We start from the raw sequence: 17,801 nt of genomic DNA, 5'->3' as shown, positions 1-17,801 counted from the left end.
TTTTATTAAACTGATTTTCTCCATTCTTTAACTGCTTCAGATTTCATTAATTTCTGCTCTACTATTTACAATTACACACCACTGAGCCCCTTGTTCTGAAACATTCTAGGTAGGTTCTTCTTCAGCCTCCACACAGATAGTGGCATTTCCCCCTCCCTCCCAACCTCCAGTCTTTACTGAAAGATCACCTTCTCGATGAAATTTTCCCTGATCAAACAGAAATGTTCAATATAAAAATGTGGGTTATTGGAACAGACCAGCAAAGATATACAGAAAACTACAGCTAAGCAGGAAAAGTAGGCTAAGAATCAGATTCTTAGGTAGCTCACATCAAACTGGGCTGAGGCGTCTGTGCTGGCAGGTGCATACACCAAGCTCCCAGCTCAGGCTCTCCATTTGGACAAGTAAAAATCATCTCAAAAGTCATGTCAAAACTGAGTTTCTAAAATTCATGGTGTGTATGTGTGTATATATAGATAGAAAAATATGTATAAATAGATTTGCTATTTTAACCATTTTAAGTGTACAATTCAGTGACATTAATTACATTTACCATGTGCTACTATCACCACCATACATTACCAAATATTTTCATCTCCTCAAAACCATTAAGCAATAATGTGCTGTTCCCCTTCCCCTCAGCCCTTGGTAACCTCTAATATTCTTTATAACTGTATATATTTGCTTATTCTATGTATTTCATGTAATTGGAAGCAAAACATTTGTCCATTTATGTCTTGCTCTTTTCATTTAGAATAATGTCTTTGAGGTTCACGCATGTTGGAGCATGTATCAAAACTTCATTCCTTTTTACTGCTGAATAATATTATATTGTATGCATATAACACCTTTTGTCTATCCATTCATCTGTTGCTGAACATTGGATTGTTTCCAGCTTTTGGCAGATGTGAATAATGCTCATATGAACATAATAGAATAAATATCTGTTCCATTCCCTGTTTACATTCTTTTGGGTATATACTTAGGAGTGGAATTGCTGGATATATGGTCATTCTATTTAAATTTGCATGCATTCTCACCCAAAAATTACCAATCCACCTTTCATGATTTATTTTTCTCCTCAGCAATTATAATTTTCTAGCCTGTTTCACACTTTACTTAACTATTTTATTAATTTCTTCTCCTACCACCTACATAGACAACCACCATCCTGTCTTCAACTACTGCATGAATAGAACCAGACCAGGATCTGTACAGAGTAAGTGCTTTATATGTATTTACTGAATGAATAAATGAATGTATCTTGCATAATAGAAAACAATTTATAGTCTTTAAAATTATGTATATAATTTCTTAGCTTATATAGGTGAGATTTTGTGAATACGTGCATATCCTCTGATGATAATAGTATAAAATGAAACTATACATTATATGATGTTATATTACCTTTAGCTAGAATATAGCATTTGTGTCTTTCTGACAATTGCATTTATCTTTAACTTAGCATGCACTTTGTATTCTGCTTCATTCTTTCTTCTCTCCAAGCCTATAGACTGATTTTTTTTTTCCTTTTCTTCTTGAAAGCTGCCTTTGATTTCAATATCAGTCTGATTTTGCTATACAGAACACAGACAAACGGGGTTTCACCTAATGTAATTTATCAACAATGCCTCACATCCTAGACCTGAGCCATTTAATCCATGTATTGGATGCTCATTCATAAATAATCAGGAAATAACTATAGTTTGAATTCAACTTCTCTCAGGAAAATTCTGAAAAACTAGTCTATTCAATCCACTTTTCTGTTTCTATCATCCTCTTTCTCTAGTATTCCATCTCTTTGGGCACTTTAGCTGTATTGTAATTACTTCAACATTCTCTTTCCTAGCCAGAAAGTGGCTTTCACTAACGTGATTTTCTTTAAAATATACTCAAGTTAAAATTGTGCAGAACATTTGAATGTAAGTTTTCATTTTCAAAGGCAAATGCATAAATTGGTTTTATTTAATAAGCCTCAGCATTGGTGTGTGATAAAAATCCCACACACATATGAATTTAATGCTTGTTATAAATCTAAGAAATCTCTTACATTCAGATGACAGAAGAAATAAACAGAACAAGCTAAGCTAAGGTTTCTCTTGTTTTGATTTAAAATATGTCTACACACCATTTAAAGCTTAAACTTTTAGGTTAGAATCTTGCTAATTCATTTGTTTATGCCTTGTTCATAAAACAACTCATAAAGATCAGCTCTCTATAATACCCTTAATGGTCTTTTGAAATGAAATTAAACCAAGCTACAACACAATGTCCTAAAATCTGCAAATGTTCTTAATTTACTAAGAGTTATCATAGAGGCATATTTCTCACATATCAAAGTATGTTGGGAGCAGGCAGCTTTGCATTAAATTCACTTCCATTTGCATCTAAACACCACATTAAGTGAAGAAATTTAATTGTTACTTTTAGAGAGTTTCTTTGATTATCTACAATATACTAAATTAAAAGCTGGAAATATTAACCTGCCAAATGCACATTTAAAAAAGGTGTGGCATTTAACTTTTAATATTAAATAATTATATCCATGAAAAGTTTTGTTTATATGAAAATAGAAATTCTAAATACCATCATAAGTATGATGTTGCCCAAAAGAAAAATATCAACTTTTTAAAAGTGAACTTATTTTTATAAAAAAAATTTAACCACCATTCTTTAAAAAGTACTATTTTTACTATATGAAGTAATTAGACATTATTTACCTACGTACAAACCCTGAAATGAAAAGTAAGAAACAGATCAAATCTAATTATTTAAGATACGTAACATCAACCACCTGGTTGCTAAACTGCGCAGATCTGCTTAGAGAATAAAACAAAGAATGACTTTATTAGAGTATGTCATCAACAGGACTATTGGCTTCCACTTTAGCTATAACGTTAGTTGATGAATAAATTATTTTAATGATTTTTCTGTTTTACTTGCTATCTTCCATTGTTATTTAGAAAATTTTCATCATTAAATGTGACTAAACTATGGCAATGCCCTCATAGGACTTAGGTGACGGGTATAGTGGGTTATATATTTAATTGAAAGCCTTGTAACTAATCCATATAATAAGTTCATGCATAATATTTTACTTGTTTGTGGTTGGGAGTTTATTCCCATCAGATAATCACTAATAAACATCTGTTTATTGTTCATCAAAAGTTTCAAACTATTCTTGAGGTTAACTCACCTTCGTTGGAAGAAATCCTTTCATGTACATTCATATAAATGATCCCAAGTATTCAGACAATCTGTTCAGTATCTTGAAGATTAGAATACAGAATCAGAAGTAGAAGAAGACAGTGACCAAAAGGTTCTTATATGGGTTGCTTGAGTCAGGGGTGCACTGGTAAGGAACAAACCCAGTCAAGCTAACTTAAGGAAAATTATTTATTAGATTTATTATAATGACACCTGACGTTAACAGGCAGCAATTGTTCCCAGGCTTTACCAGAGATTGGAACTGGAAACTTAAAAGGCTACAGTAGGTACTGAGGCATAAGGATGGCAGACTCTCCCTTCCCCTTCCCCACTCGCCTTGCAAAGAGGAGACAGTTTCCATTTCTGCTTCTCCCTGTAGACAGCAGTTTTCACTTAACCATACACACACATGCCTTCAAATGGACTTCCCATATATATGCAAGTCCACATAACTTTCTAGGTTGGGGAAGTACCCCCTCTTAATGCCCAGGGTCTGTGTCTCTTAGACCAAACTTTTAAAAGAGAATATCTGATTAGTTTAGCACATGAATTGGTGTGTAGGTGTTGTGACTATATTTTATGCTCGCCATCCTAATAGGTTTGTACTGAGATCTAATTGTGGATTTAATTTGCATTTCCCTAATGACTCGTGATGTTGAGTATCTTTTCATGTGCTTATTTGCACATGAAAAGGCTGTTCATGTTTTTGCCCATTATCTAATTGGGTTGAATTCTGAATTTTTTTGTATGTTCTTTTGTCCTTTGTTTTGTACATATGTTCCCTCCATGTGTAGTTTGTCTTTTCATCCTTTTTATAGGGCAAAAGTTTTCCATTTAGATGAGGTCCAATTTATCTTTTTTTCCCTTTAATTGGCCGTGTTTTTGCTTTATCTAAGAACTCTTAGCCTCGTCCTAAATCCCCAAAATTTTTCTCCTACGTTTCTTGTTAAAGTTTTATAGTTTTACATTTTACATTTAAGTCTGAGTTCCATGTTGCATTAATTATTGTATCAAGCATAATGTTTAGATCAAGGTTTCTTTTTAAAAAATGTATTTTTTATCCTGGATATTCAATTGCTCCAGCATCATTTGTTGAAAAGCCTCTCCTCCCTCCACTAAACTGTTTATGCATCTTTGTCATAAAACATTTAGGTATATGTGTGGAGGGTTATTTCTGACTATCTATTCTGTTCCATCAATCTGTGTGCCTAGCTGTCTGTCGGTATACACTGTCTTGATTTCGGGGCTTTTTGAGTAAATCTTGATATTGGGCAGAGTGATTCTTCCCGCTTCATTCATTTTTTTCAAGATTGTTTTGCTACTCTAGTGTCTGTGCATTTCCAAATAAAGTTTAGACTAAGCTTATCTATGTCCACAAAAAGCCCTGTTGGGATTTTGAAAGGAATTCTGTTAAATCTATAGGTCAATTTGGGGACTCCTGGCATCTTTAATATGTTGAGTCTTTCAAACTGTGAACACTATCTCTTCATTTATTTAGGATTTCCTCAATTTCTTTCATTAGCATTTTCTAATTTTTAGCATACCAATTTTGTACATTTTTTATTAAATTGAAACCTAAGTATTAGAATACATTTTCCATGGAGTGATTGTAAAGGCTATTTTGTTTTTTATTTTGGTTTCCATATGATCCTTGTTAATATATAGAAATGTGGTTGACTTTTGAGTATTAATCTTGTATCCTGTGACCTTGCTAAATTAATTTATTAGTTCTATGACTTTGAGGGGTAGATTCCTTAGAATTTTCTAAATCTATATCAACTGTAAATGACAGTTTTATCTCTTCCTTTTAATTTGTATGCTTTTCCCTGCCTTTTTCTTGCTTTTTTGATGGCTAGAACTTTCCGTGTTGGGTGAGTAGATATCCTTGCCCTATTCCCAAACTTACAATGAAAGCATTTATTCTTTCATTGTAGAATAGATGCTTACTGTAAGTTTCTTGTAAATGCACTTTATCAAGTTGAGGAAGTACCCTTCTATTCCTAGTTTGCTGAGCATTTTTATCATGAATGGATGTTATTTCCTTAAATGCTTTTTCTGTGCCAATTGATATAATCATATGACATTTGTTTTTTTACTTGCTGATATAGTAGATTGCATTGATTTTCAAATGTGGAAGCCGTCCTGCATATTTGGAATAAAAACCACTTGGTCATAGTTTGTAATTCTTTTTATATATTTTAAAATTCTATTTGCTAATGTTTTGTTGAAAATTTTGCCTTTAAATTCATGAGAGAGATTGGTCTGCTGGTTGTTTTTGTTTTTTTCTTCCTGTGTTTGTCTGTTTTTGCTATCAAGGTAATTCTAGCCTTATAAAATGAGTTGGGAAGTGTTTCCTTCTCTTTTATTTTCTGAAATGGATTGTGCAGAATTGGTGTTCATGCTTCTTTAAATGTTTGGCAGAATTTTCAGTGGAAAACATTTCTTTTTTGAATCATTATAATTAAGAATTAAATTTCCTTAATAGAGACAAGGCTATTCAAATTATCTACTTCATATTGGGTAAGCTGTCATAGTTTGTGCTTTTTGAGAAATTGGTCCTTTTCATTAAAATTTAATATCACTTTATTATTGTCTTGTATTCCCTTATTATTTTTTTCCAGTGGTTGCAGAATCTGTAGTGATATCACTTGTTTCACTGCTGATATTAGTTATTTGTACCTTCTTATTTATTATCTTTGTGAGTCTTGCTAAGGGTTTATCAAGTTTATTGATTTCTTTTAAGAATCAGCATTTTTCAACAACTTTATTATACTTGTTTTAAATTTCATTAATTTCCACTCTTATATTATTCCATTTTTTCTAGTTTGTTTATTTTTTCCTCTTCTTTTTCTAGTTTCTTGAGGCAGAAACTTAGATTATTGATTTGAGACTTTTCCTTTCTACTAATATAAGCATTTTAGTATTCTGAATTTCCCTCTCAGTACTGCCTTAGTTGCATCCACATATTTTAACATGTTGTGCTATTATTTTCATTCAGCTCTGTGTATTTTTTTTCTATTTGGTCCATAGATTAATAAAAAGAATGTGGTTTAATTTCCAAGTGTTTGGAGATTTTTCTGTTGCTTTTCTGCTATTGATTTTTAGTTTTGTTATGTTACAGTACATTGATTACATACAGAGAACTTATGCTTTATAATTTCAATTCTTTAAATTTGTTGAGGTTTGCTTTACGGTCTATCATGTTCTATCTTGGTGAATGTTTCATAGGCTCTTGAAAAAATGTGTATCTTATTGTTCTTGGGTGATGTGTCCTACATGTGTCAATAGACCCTGCTGTTTGATGGTATTAAGTTCTTCCATGTCCTTGCTAGTGTTCTGGCTTAGTACTTCTATCAACTGTTGAGAAGTGAGGTGTTAAAGTACCATATTATGATTTGTGAATTTGTCTATTTCTTCTTTCATCTCTATCAGTCTTTACTTCATATATTTTAGGCTTTGCTGCTTGGTTCCTACACATTATGTTTTTCTGGTGAATTGATCATTTTATCATTAAGTAATGTCCTTCTTGGTCTCTAATATACTTATTTCCTCTGAAGTGTACTTTATCTGACATTAACATAGCCATCCCTGCTTTTGAAAGTTAATGTCTGCATGTTTTATCTTTCCTATCCTTTTACTTTCAACCTAACAATGTTGTATTAGAAGTGACTTTCTAGTATACAGCATATAGTTGGATTATGATTTTTAACCCATTCTGTCAATCTGTCTTTTAATTAGTGTATTTAGCTTATTGCATTTATGGTGATTTTTGACATATTAGTTAACTGCCATTTTTTTGTTCATTTCTTTCTGTTTTTCATTCCTTTGTTTCTCTTTTATTACCTTCCTGTATGTTATTTGAACTTTTTGTTTAAGGGTTCCATCTTGATTTATTTAGAGTGATTTTTGCATTTATCACTTTTTATATTTTCCTGGGTAGTTGTTCTAGGTATTACAATATACAGACATAATTATCATAGTCTATTGATAGTGGTGTTTTACTACTTTAAGTGCTGTATAGAAACCTTACTATTATTTGGGTCCTTTTGTCCTTCCTACTTTCTAACTGCAGTTGTTTTAAGTACTTCTTCTGTATACACTGAGTACCACATAACAGATGGTGTTTTGCTTCAACCATCAAATATGATTTAAGAAGCTTACGGGAGCCAGTGGTGCTCTGTCGTGGTCCCTAGGGGAGCAGCGACAGTCTCCCAGGTACAGTGGTGGGGACCGGGAGGGAGTGAGGGTTCAACAGTGAGCCCCTGATACTAATGACTATGCTTGTGAGCTGATAAACCCAAAATAATAACAAGGCCTAGAGCAACTTTGTGCCTGGGAATTTCCTTCTGTCAGCCTTCATGTTACTCAAATGTGGCCAGTCTCGAAGCCAAACTCAGCATGTAAATGCAATGCCTTCCCCCCAGCGTGGGACATGACACCCGGGGATGAGCCTCCCTGGCAACGAGGGACCACTATCAACTACCAACTGATGATGCAACTGGAAAATGACCTTATACGGAAGGTTCAATGCGGATCAGCAGAATATCCATGTCTACATAAAATACCATGACTTTAAAATGCTGTTTGACCTAAAGTAAGGGGGAAATGGAAAGGAGAAATGAGTTTATATGGCTACGAGTTTCTAAAAAAGAGTCTGGAGGCTGGCAGAAGGTTTGCCCTCATGCACAACTGAGCAGAGTCAGAGAGACAGATAAAGCAGATACAACCCCCAGATATTGGTTCCTTTGAGGGCTAAAGAGACCCATGGGAGTTATGGTCATGGCTGATGGGGTTAACTACCAGGGCAGATGGCCCCTCTTTGGAAATGGTGTTTATGTGTGATGAATCTGGACTCAGATGGGATCTCCCTTCATAAGACTTTCATGCTAATGTGCTGGAGGTGCAGTTAATGTTGGGGTTTAAGATATATTTAGGGGATTTGAATCTCTGGACTGACAATGTGATAGCCAGATCCTGAGCCTCAACAGACTCCAGCACCTACAATCTGATTTATTGGACTTACCACACTCAGCTAAGATGGAGGTGAAGAAGGACAACCACCACACCATGGAGCCTAGAGTGATTACAACTGAAAATGGGAGGATTGCATCCAGCATCCAGGTGGAATCTGAGCCTCCTCTTGACATAAAGGTGCAATGGACACAACCAATCCAGTGTCCACATAGAAGAGGTGGCATTGGATTGGGAAAAGTGGACATAATGGACAAAGGGTATGGGGAAAGGCAGGAAGAGATGAGAGGTGGAGGCGTCTTCGGGACATGGAGCTGCCCTGGATGGTGCTTCACCGGACATTGTAAATCCTCACAGGGCCTACATGATGGAATAGAGGAGAGTATGGGCCATGATGTGAACCAATGTATATGAGGTGCAGAGGTGCCCAAAGATGTACTTACCAAATCCAATGGATGTGTCATGATGATGGGAACGAGTGTTGTTGGGGGGGGGGAGAGGGGGGGTGGGGGGGTGGGGTTGAATGGGACCTCACATATATATTTTTAATGTAATATTATTACAAAGTCAATAAAAAATAAAAAAAAAAAAAAAAAAAAAAAAAAAGAAGCTTACGGGAGGTGGCAGGCTTGGCCCAGTGGTTAGGACGTCCGTCTACCACATGAGAGGTCTGAAGTTCAAACCCCGGGCCTCCTTGACCCGTGTGGAGCTGGCCCATGCACAGTGCTGATGCATGCAAGGAGTGCCCTGCCACGCAGGGGTGTCCCCGTGTAGGGGAGCCCCACACTTAAGGAGTGCACCCCATAAGGAGAGCCACCCAGCATGAAAGAAAGTGCAGCCTGCCCAGGAATGGTGCTGCACACATGGAGAGCTGACACAACAACAAAAAAACCCCACAGATTCCCGTGCCGCTAACAAGAACAGACGCGAACAAAGAAGAAGACACAGCAAATAGACACAGAGAACAGACAATTGGGGTGAGGGGGTGGGGGAGGGGAGAGAAAGAAAAAAAATAAATAAATCTTTAAAAAAAAGAAAAAGAAAAAAAAAGCTTATGGGAAATAGGGCAGTCTATTATACTTTCCCTTAATTTTACACATTCCAATGTTCTTTCATTTCTGCATTTCCAAGCATTCTTCTGTTATCATTTCTTTTCTGTTTAGAGAACTTCTTGTAGTCATTTTTAAGGGTTGTTTGCTAGCAATAAATTCTCTTAATTTTCCATTGTCTGAATTTATTTCCCCTTCTTTCCTAAGGGATATTTTAACCAGATATAGAATTCAGAGTTGACAGTTCTTTTCTTTCAGTACTTGAAAACTGTTGTGCCACTTTATTCTGCCCTCTCTGGTTTCAGATAAGAAATATACTGTCATTCAAATTGTTGCTTCCCCATAAGTAATGTGTCATTTCACTAGGGCTACCTTTTTGTTAGGCAATTTTACTGAGATTTAGTCACATGCCATACAATTTATTCAACATGGCAATTAATGGCTTTTAGTCTAATCACAGTGTTGTGCATTCATCACTACAAAAAATTTTAGAATAATTTCATTACTCCAAAAAGAAAACTACAACTCCTTAGTCATCACCTCTCAATCCCTCTATACCCTTCCCCAGCCCTATATAACCACTAAACTAATTCCATATATTTACATTTTATTTTATAAGTGGAATCATACAATATCTAGTACTTTGTGTCTGGTTTCCAACTGTTTTTAAGATTTTTTATTTGGCATCCATTTTCAGGAGGTCAATTATATTGTGTCTTGGTATGAATTCTTTGAGGTTTTTTTTTTTGGAGTTTCTCAGCTTCATGAGTCTTTCAAAAACTTGGGAAGTTTTCAGTTATTTCTTGGAATACTTTCTCAGTTCCACTTACTCTTTGTTTCCTTTTAGGAAGCTGTTGACATGACCATTAACTCTTTGTTATTGTCCCACAGGTTCCTTAGAATCTGTTCTTTGTTTTCCCACTGATTTTTCTCTGTTTTGTTCAGAATGCATAAGTTTTATTGATCTGTTCTCAATATTCTATTCTCTGTCATTAACATTCTACTATGTAGTTAATTTGTTTAATTTCACTAACTGTATTTTTCATTTCTGTAATACACATTTGGTTCTTTTTTTAAAGAAAATTCTTTTTGTCCTAGTTTTTTTTTTTTCATTTGTTTTAAGAGAATTTGTAATTGCTTGTTGAAGCAATTTTATGATGGTTGTTTTAAATCCTTGTGAAATTATTCATTGCTATGCTTCTCAGTATTGGCATCTGGTGATTATATTTTGTCATTCATATCGCAAATTCTCTGGCCTTTGATATGACAAGTGATTTTCAATGATATTGTTGGCATTTTGGATATTATAATGTGAGACTACAGGCTGTATTTAATCTTCTTTATCAGGCAGTTCTCCCTGTTTTTGAGGTAGAGTGCAAGGGCTGTGTGGGCATGTATATTCAGCTTCTTACTTGGCCTCACTGACACTATCCCAGCAAAAGTGGGGCACTGACTCACACTGTTTCATTGCAGATGGTGGAGAGGAGAGATAGAAGTTAAGTTCCCCCCTTTGATTCCACTTACATTTTGCTAGCAAAAGTGGGGCATAGACTCCTACTGCTTCATTGCCTCCATGTGGAACTGTAAGATCAACTTCCCCTCTGGGATCCATTGACAGTTAGGGAGGAGAGGGAGAGAAGTGGAGTGCCAAAGAGCTCAGCCTCATGCCACCTCATTCTGCCTCACAGATGCCAGGTCAGGGTGAAGCTTAACATTGGGCCTTGATGATATGGAGGTGGAGGGAGCATGAGTACTGACTAGCACAGCTCCCAACCACCTTCTTCAGTCCCATTACAGTTAGGTGGATGTGGAGGTTTAACTCTCTAGTGGGCTTCAACAACACCAGGGGTAGGGGAAGTGGAGTGAGTACTAGCCCAGACTTGTACTGCTGTGTACAGTCTGGTTGATGCTGTGTGGGTATGAAGTGGTTCCCTACTAGTGACATGGTGTGGAGGTGAGGCTAGCAGTCCTTCCGTGGGGCAGAGGAGTAGGGTAAAAGATCAGCTTTTGCTTGACTGTGCTGGAACCATGGGGAGAAGGTGGGGGCACCTTTCCTACTGGTATCCAGCTGTAGTAGGGTGGGTATTGCCAAAAAGGCCTTCTTTTTCCAGGTACTTTGGCTGGGGTTTGGGTGGAAGTGGGGCAGACTTTCTTTGGGGTCTTCTTTTTGTCTGTGCCTATTGGTGGTTCTATGCTGAAGAATTCTGCAGTTTCCAGTCTAGAATATATGGGGGACAATAATAAGGAAACCCAGAGAACTCATTGCCATGTTGTTCCTGAAGTCCCAAGATCCCTAAGCAGCCTCTTCTTTCCACTTTTAAGAGACCTCATATGCTTCTTTGTTATATAATTTCCAGAGTTTTAGTTGGAAGGGGGAAGTTTTTGGAGGAATGGGACCACTTCATTTTGACATAACAGGGAGTCTGCATGTCTGTTTTAATTTATTGTCTTTTGGTATGCCTCTCTCTCTCTCTCTCAGTAGAGCTTCCCACAACCTGAATTTATCTGATTGCATGCTCTGGTCGTGTTTAAAAGTCCAACTATCCAGAGGATTTCCTGAAAATCGATATTTAGATCTAGAGGCTTGATTAAATTCAAATTAAATTTGGGCAGAGTCAAGATTAATTCATATAATAAACATCTGATTGCCACTCGATGATTCTTGTCTAGATCCACTGATTCATGAGAGATCATAAAATTATAATATTTTCACTCCATCATTTCTTATTCACGTGTTTGCCAAAATACTCTACAAGGAGAATCCTCCCTCATCAACTATTTAGTTACTTTAATGTAGCCTAACATAGATCTTTCTTATTGTTTTTTTTTAAACTGCATAGTACTCCATTTTGAGGATATACCATGGGTTATTTGGCCAATTCCCTATTAATGGACATTCAGAATATTTTCATTCATTAGTTACCATACATAATGCTGCAATGAATAGCTTTGTGTAAACCACTTTCTGTGTTTTCATCATTAATTTTAGGCTAGATTCACAGAAATGGAATTTCTGAATCAAAGAGTAAACTTTTCTTAGATATTGCCAACTTCTTTTCCCTATGAGTTTTACCACTTTCTATTTTGAGTAGGACAATTTTAATGACAGGGTGCATCTGTCTGAGAGGGTGTGGAAAGAAAAGGTTAGAGAGATGGAGAAGGAAAGAATGGGAGAGATGAAGAAAGAGAAAACTGGGAGATTTACAGATAGCCACTAAGAGGAAGATAAGCCAAAGGAACATCAAAGAGAAGAAGGAATTGTCCCCGAAATAATTAAGTCTCAGAAGCAGTTGAACAAGAAGGAATAGAAATTCAACTGAACGAGAACATTAATAATTATAATCATTACTTAACACTGGTTTAACACTTTCAACTTTTGCAAAAGCTTTTTTGCAACTATAATCACATACCTGGAGAGAGAAAACTAAAGGAGAGACAGGTAAGTGAAGTGCTATAAGTCACGTCAGTAGTTAATGGTAAAGATTCCTAACTGCCAGGACAATCATGGTCTAACAGACTCGTTAATGGGCGTGTTTTATTTATTATTTAATAAAAAATGCTGGGTTTATAATTGAAATTGTGGAACTGTTTGACTTATTAGATTATTCTCATGTATTAACTACCTGCAGTGCAACATTCATAAAAGCTCAATAATAAGCACAAAAAGGCTTCCCAAGATCACTGCTGAATAAAATGAAACCCGCCTTTTAGCCTCTGACAAGTAAAATATATACTCTTTGGATCAGTAGTACAGACTCATAATTATATTAGTAAAACACAGTTCACTTCAATGATTCCTATTATTGGTCTTTAGTTACAGAATAAAAAGTAGAATATGGGGAGGTTGAAAGCCTAGTCTGTCTGCAATATAATTTTTGTTATTCCTTTTCTTTACATGCAGATTGTTTACTGCAACTATATTTAATCTGAGAGCATGACTTAAAAGAAAAAAAACACATGCATTTATTTTCCATTGCTGCTGTTACAAATTACCACAAGCTTGGTAGCTTAAAACAATACCCAGCTATTATCTCACATTTCTATTAATTTTGTTGAGACTGCATCTTAGCTAACTTCTCCCTTTGCTCAGTTACTTCCTTCCCTCTTCCCACAGCACCGGACCTTGTGATCTACTGTGATATTTCTGCAAATAATCTCAGGGCCTACTTCCTAGGAAATACTCAGTTGACAACAGATAGATTTGCCATTTACCGAAGTAGGGAAGACTATGGGAAGAGTAGGTTTAGGGGACAGAACAGGGAATTCAGTATTGGAAAATTTTGAGATGTCTATTAGACATCCAAGTGGAGATGTTGATTGGTGTTAGTGATTGGTATATGGATCTGGAATTTGGAAATAAGGTCAGCAATGAAGGTAAAAATTTGAAAATCATCAGCATATTTAAAGGTGCTAGAAATTAGGAAACTATAAATCATTTTTAAAAGTGAGTATGTAGATCAAGAAGGGGAAAAATTCTAAGTGCTGAGTCCAGAGTCCAACATTTTGGTGTTAGAGCGATTTGGAGTGACCAGCAAAAGAAATTGATAAAGAATGACAGTGAGGTACCAGGAGTACCAGGAGGTTCTTAAAAGCCTTAGAAGCCAAAAGAAACAGAGGTTTCATGAAGGAAGTCACGACCAACTGTAAATTAACAATGACACATCAAGGAAAATGAGAGATTGAGAATTCACCATTGGATTTGACCATATGGAGGTCATGAAGAGAATCTTCATATTATGGTTTTTCAGGAAGTTGTGGATATGAAAGCCTTCCTGTAGTTGATTCAAGGGATAAGAGAAGAAGAAGAATTGAAGGATAATTACATATCATTTTTTTCAAGGGATTTTGTTATAAAGAGAAACAGAATTGGAGAGGCAGGTGGATAAGACATATTGATTTGAGGGAGGGTAATTTAATGCTAATCGTCAGCAGCAGGTAAAGAAGGAAAACGTGATGCTGACAAGAAAAGAGAGAACTGTAAACAGTTAGAGGAGGAGGGGAGTGCAATGGGACTAGGGAAATGGAATGCAACTGTAGCTTAGCACGAAATGTCCATTTGACATAGGTGATGACATATTCAAAGTGGGCCTACATTTTCCTTCATCTCACTTTCCTTCGCAGGTGCAGATTCCGAGCCTACCAACCAGGGTTAAATGAGATCAGAGGAAGGTAAGACTGGAAGTGGAACGCAAGAGAGATGAAGAGGAGTAAAATGGTGGTAAAATTACCATAAGTTCTGGTGGGGTTGTAGAGTTGGTGAAGTTGGGGTACCAGAAGGAATGAACTAGAAAACTTAAAAGCTGAGATTGTGGTCTAGTTATTGTTAATGACAAATTATAGGACAGTGGCTTTCAAATCTTCACATCAGTACCTCCTATTTCTAACAAATACTTATAATGTCTCCTTTATTCTACAAATGAAATTCTACATAATCTACACAAATGCAAAAAAATCAGTATAATTCCCTAGTAAATGCTTGGAACACTCTTCCTCTATCTCCATTTGCCTGATAAGTCCTACTCATTCTGTATATTTAAAATTAAATGTCACATCTGAGAAGCCTTTTCTATCACCCTAGGCCAGGGATTCACAAACTTCAAATCTGAGGACTTTGCTAAAAATTCATATTTCTAGGTTGTCCCAGAAGACATTCAAACTTGTATGTATAGGGTAGAGCCTAGGAAAGTTATTAAAAATGTCTAACCTTTATTGAACATATACTATTTAACAGAAACTCTTCCTAGTGTTTTATATGAACTGATTTAAAAAAAAAACACCACTAAGACACGGGAAATTTATATGTGCCCAATCACTCTCCTATGTATGATGCATTGTATCTGCCTTGATCAATAAATATTTGTTGGATGGATGAATAGAAAGAGTTGGATGAGTGAACAAAAAGAATAAATAAATAATGATTGCACAATGAAGGTACTGCTTACACAAAGACTTGAAGGTGTGACAGAGCACAGCACACTGTGGCAACTACAGTAAGTTTACTCTGAGGACCAAACTGAGAATTAGAGTAGCAAATGTTGGGTTGGATGGCTAGGTAGTGATCTGAACATAATGTGCCAGGTTTCACGACTCCCACTTTTTCCTTCCTAAAGATATCCGGAAAAAGTGTTAAAAACCAAAAGGATATGAATAAACACCTGATAATTAATGGTCATTTACCATCATGTAAAGCTTACCTGTGAATGGTTTATTTAGTAGATACTCAGAAGGCTCAAAACCAACCAATAGATAAGAAAGAAAAGATCCATACAGAGCTAAACAAATTGTCTAGAGCTGAGCTGTCCAATGCAATGGTTACTAGCCACATGTGGCTATTAATAAAATGAGAAATCAGTTCTCAATCATACTACCTATGTTTCAATTGCTCAATTGCCAAATGTGGCTAGTGGCTGCTGCATCGAAGAGTGCAGATGTTATGGAACATTCCCTCCACTGCAGAAAGTTGTATTGAACTATGCTGGAATGTAACCATGGGTACCTACCATTTTATTGCTGGATAAAAAGAATCATTTATTGTCTAATGGGTCACTTAGGACCCTTAGTTTTAGGTAACAAAACAAATTCAGTTAACGAAAGTGGAGGGTTTAAGATATAGTGATTGCACGTTCAAGGGAGAAATGGAACTGCCACTGGGAACTGCTGTCTTGCGCTTCTATCACTCCCTTCTGCTCATCTACTTCATTCTTATATTTTTCTCCTGAGACCACTGCTCATAGCTGACCTATTCTTGCCCATGTTCCGTGTTTCCATGGACCTTGCTTGGGTCATATGTTTGCCTTTGTTCAAAGCGGCTAAATTTGGATGTGAAAGAAGTAAAATGGGAGAGGTTACAAGCCACGCAAACTGCTTGAACACACCCTAGTGAATGGGGGACAGTGTTCTAAGAAGGAAGAGCACTGGGATCTTGGTTAGAGTTCATTGAAAATTATCTTCCAGAGTAGGTCCCTCCCGCCGCCCCCCGGGATGGGATGGAGGGTAACTTTACTACAATTGGTATGTTTGGTGCAGAATTTCATGCAGGTGAGGTGTAATCATTTAAACATATTTAAACAAAATGGACGAATGTACAAACTTGCTGCTGCTTAGATCACTATAGCTTCTAGGACCCAGTTTCTTTCACTGATTTCAAAACAAAGCAAAATAAAATAAAAGTTTTTTAAAAAGTTGTTCCTGAAGTGAATTGCTTTTTTAAAAAAAATTTTTATAAGCAGTCACCTGGTTCTTATGTGCTGTGAAATATGGGCACTTGAGCCTTGGTGTAGCATTTGTTTGACTTTATATTATGGGAATGGATTGGTCTGATTTCTTGGCCTCATCTTGAAATGGCCTCATTAGAGCCCCTGAAGGCTTTGTCTAAGATGAGAAGGGCGAGCTCAGGCAATGTGGGGGAGGGCGTTTTATCTTCCCCATTGTCGTTTGAGGTTTTGATCTCTGGGTAAAGAGGCCATTTATCTTTGTAACATCAAACAGTTTTGCTTTCTCCGGTTTTCTGTTAAATGGCTAAAGAATGGAAGCGAATAAAGTTTTACTGATTTTTGCATCTCACTTTGCTTCTATAGCGTCTTGTTTTCAGTTGCTGGTCTGAGGTACAAGGTGATCTGTACAAGGCGGTCTGCGGTACCCCACCGTTTAGTCAGGAATCTGCAGAGCCCTAATTCAGTTTTAAAATGGGACTACACACGAAGAGGAGGGCCCTGCGTAGGGGAACCACGGGAGAGAGTGCAGCACTCCAGAGCTGGCAAGCAAAGGATGCCCCATCAGGTAGGCTTGAAAGGGCACTAGGAGGAAAGAGATTCCTGACCCTGGAGACTGAGGGGCACACGTGAGGAGCGCTGCCTGCCAGGAGCTCTGGCTCCTGATAGGGGAGTGCAGCAGCCCAAAGGAACCTCGGGTGCCCAGAAATGGTGGAATGAATTCCTTGACTCTTTCTGCTCTCCCTCATCTCTTGCCCATCAGCTGACTCCGACTGGAAGCCAGAAGGCACAGAGAATCTTCATCTATTCCATAGCAATTAGCCCTTGACACAAAGGGAGGTTAATTAAAAAGCCTAAAGTGTAATCTGGAGGGGCACATGGACATGATCCCACACCTGAGAAGCTACTCCCTAAAGTGGGCTGTGGCTGAATTGGCTGCTAGGCAAGCCTCCCTCTCTCCTTCACTGACCTAGGAGTCCCATTTGAAATTTCATCCTCTGCTGGGAAAACACAGTTTCAGCTTTTTAGTCATGTTTATTTTAAAAACCAAATAAAAAGTACCATTTTCTTGAGATATGGAAGAATGAAAATGTGCCATAGATTTCATCTGTGGAATATTATTTTCAGTGAATTGCAACTTCCCTGCTTTATTTATTTGGAATGAACCAAGTGAACAAGTATAAAAGGAAGCTGGTCTGTTTCCATTGATAGAGTAAGACACAGGCAAGGTTGATCAAGGACAGCTGTATCTTACACCCAGAAAAGCTGTCCGGTGACAGATTAATCCCAATAACCAAGTTGAGATAGAGAATCTCTGGAGTTCTTGTTTTTGGATCTCTTATCCTTTGCAGCCTCAGGCTGC

General features: G+C 36.8%; 1 long non-coding RNA gene across 1 annotated transcript in view; it reads left to right on the top strand.

Annotated features, from left to right (window-relative positions):
• Positions 1-14,439, top strand: part of LOC131275855 (uncharacterized) — a 64,084-nt gene extending 49,645 nt beyond the window's left edge. Inside the window, exons 3-4 of the long non-coding RNA XR_009183327.2 lie at positions 1,160-1,219; positions 14,349-14,439. This is a non-coding gene — a long non-coding RNA (uncharacterized lncRNA). The remainder of the gene's footprint in view (positions 1-1,159; positions 1,220-14,348) is intronic.
• Positions 14,440-17,801: the final 3,362 nt, after the last annotated feature.

The sequence above is a fragment of the Dasypus novemcinctus genome, chromosome 24 (genome assembly GCF_030445035.2).
Source record: "Dasypus novemcinctus isolate mDasNov1 chromosome 24, mDasNov1.1.hap2, whole genome shotgun sequence".
NCBI classification, from domain to species: Eukaryota; Metazoa; Chordata; class Mammalia; order Cingulata; family Dasypodidae; genus Dasypus; species Dasypus novemcinctus.
Note: the sequence above shows the minus strand (reverse complement) of the source record. Positions and strands in the feature narration are given on the sequence as shown.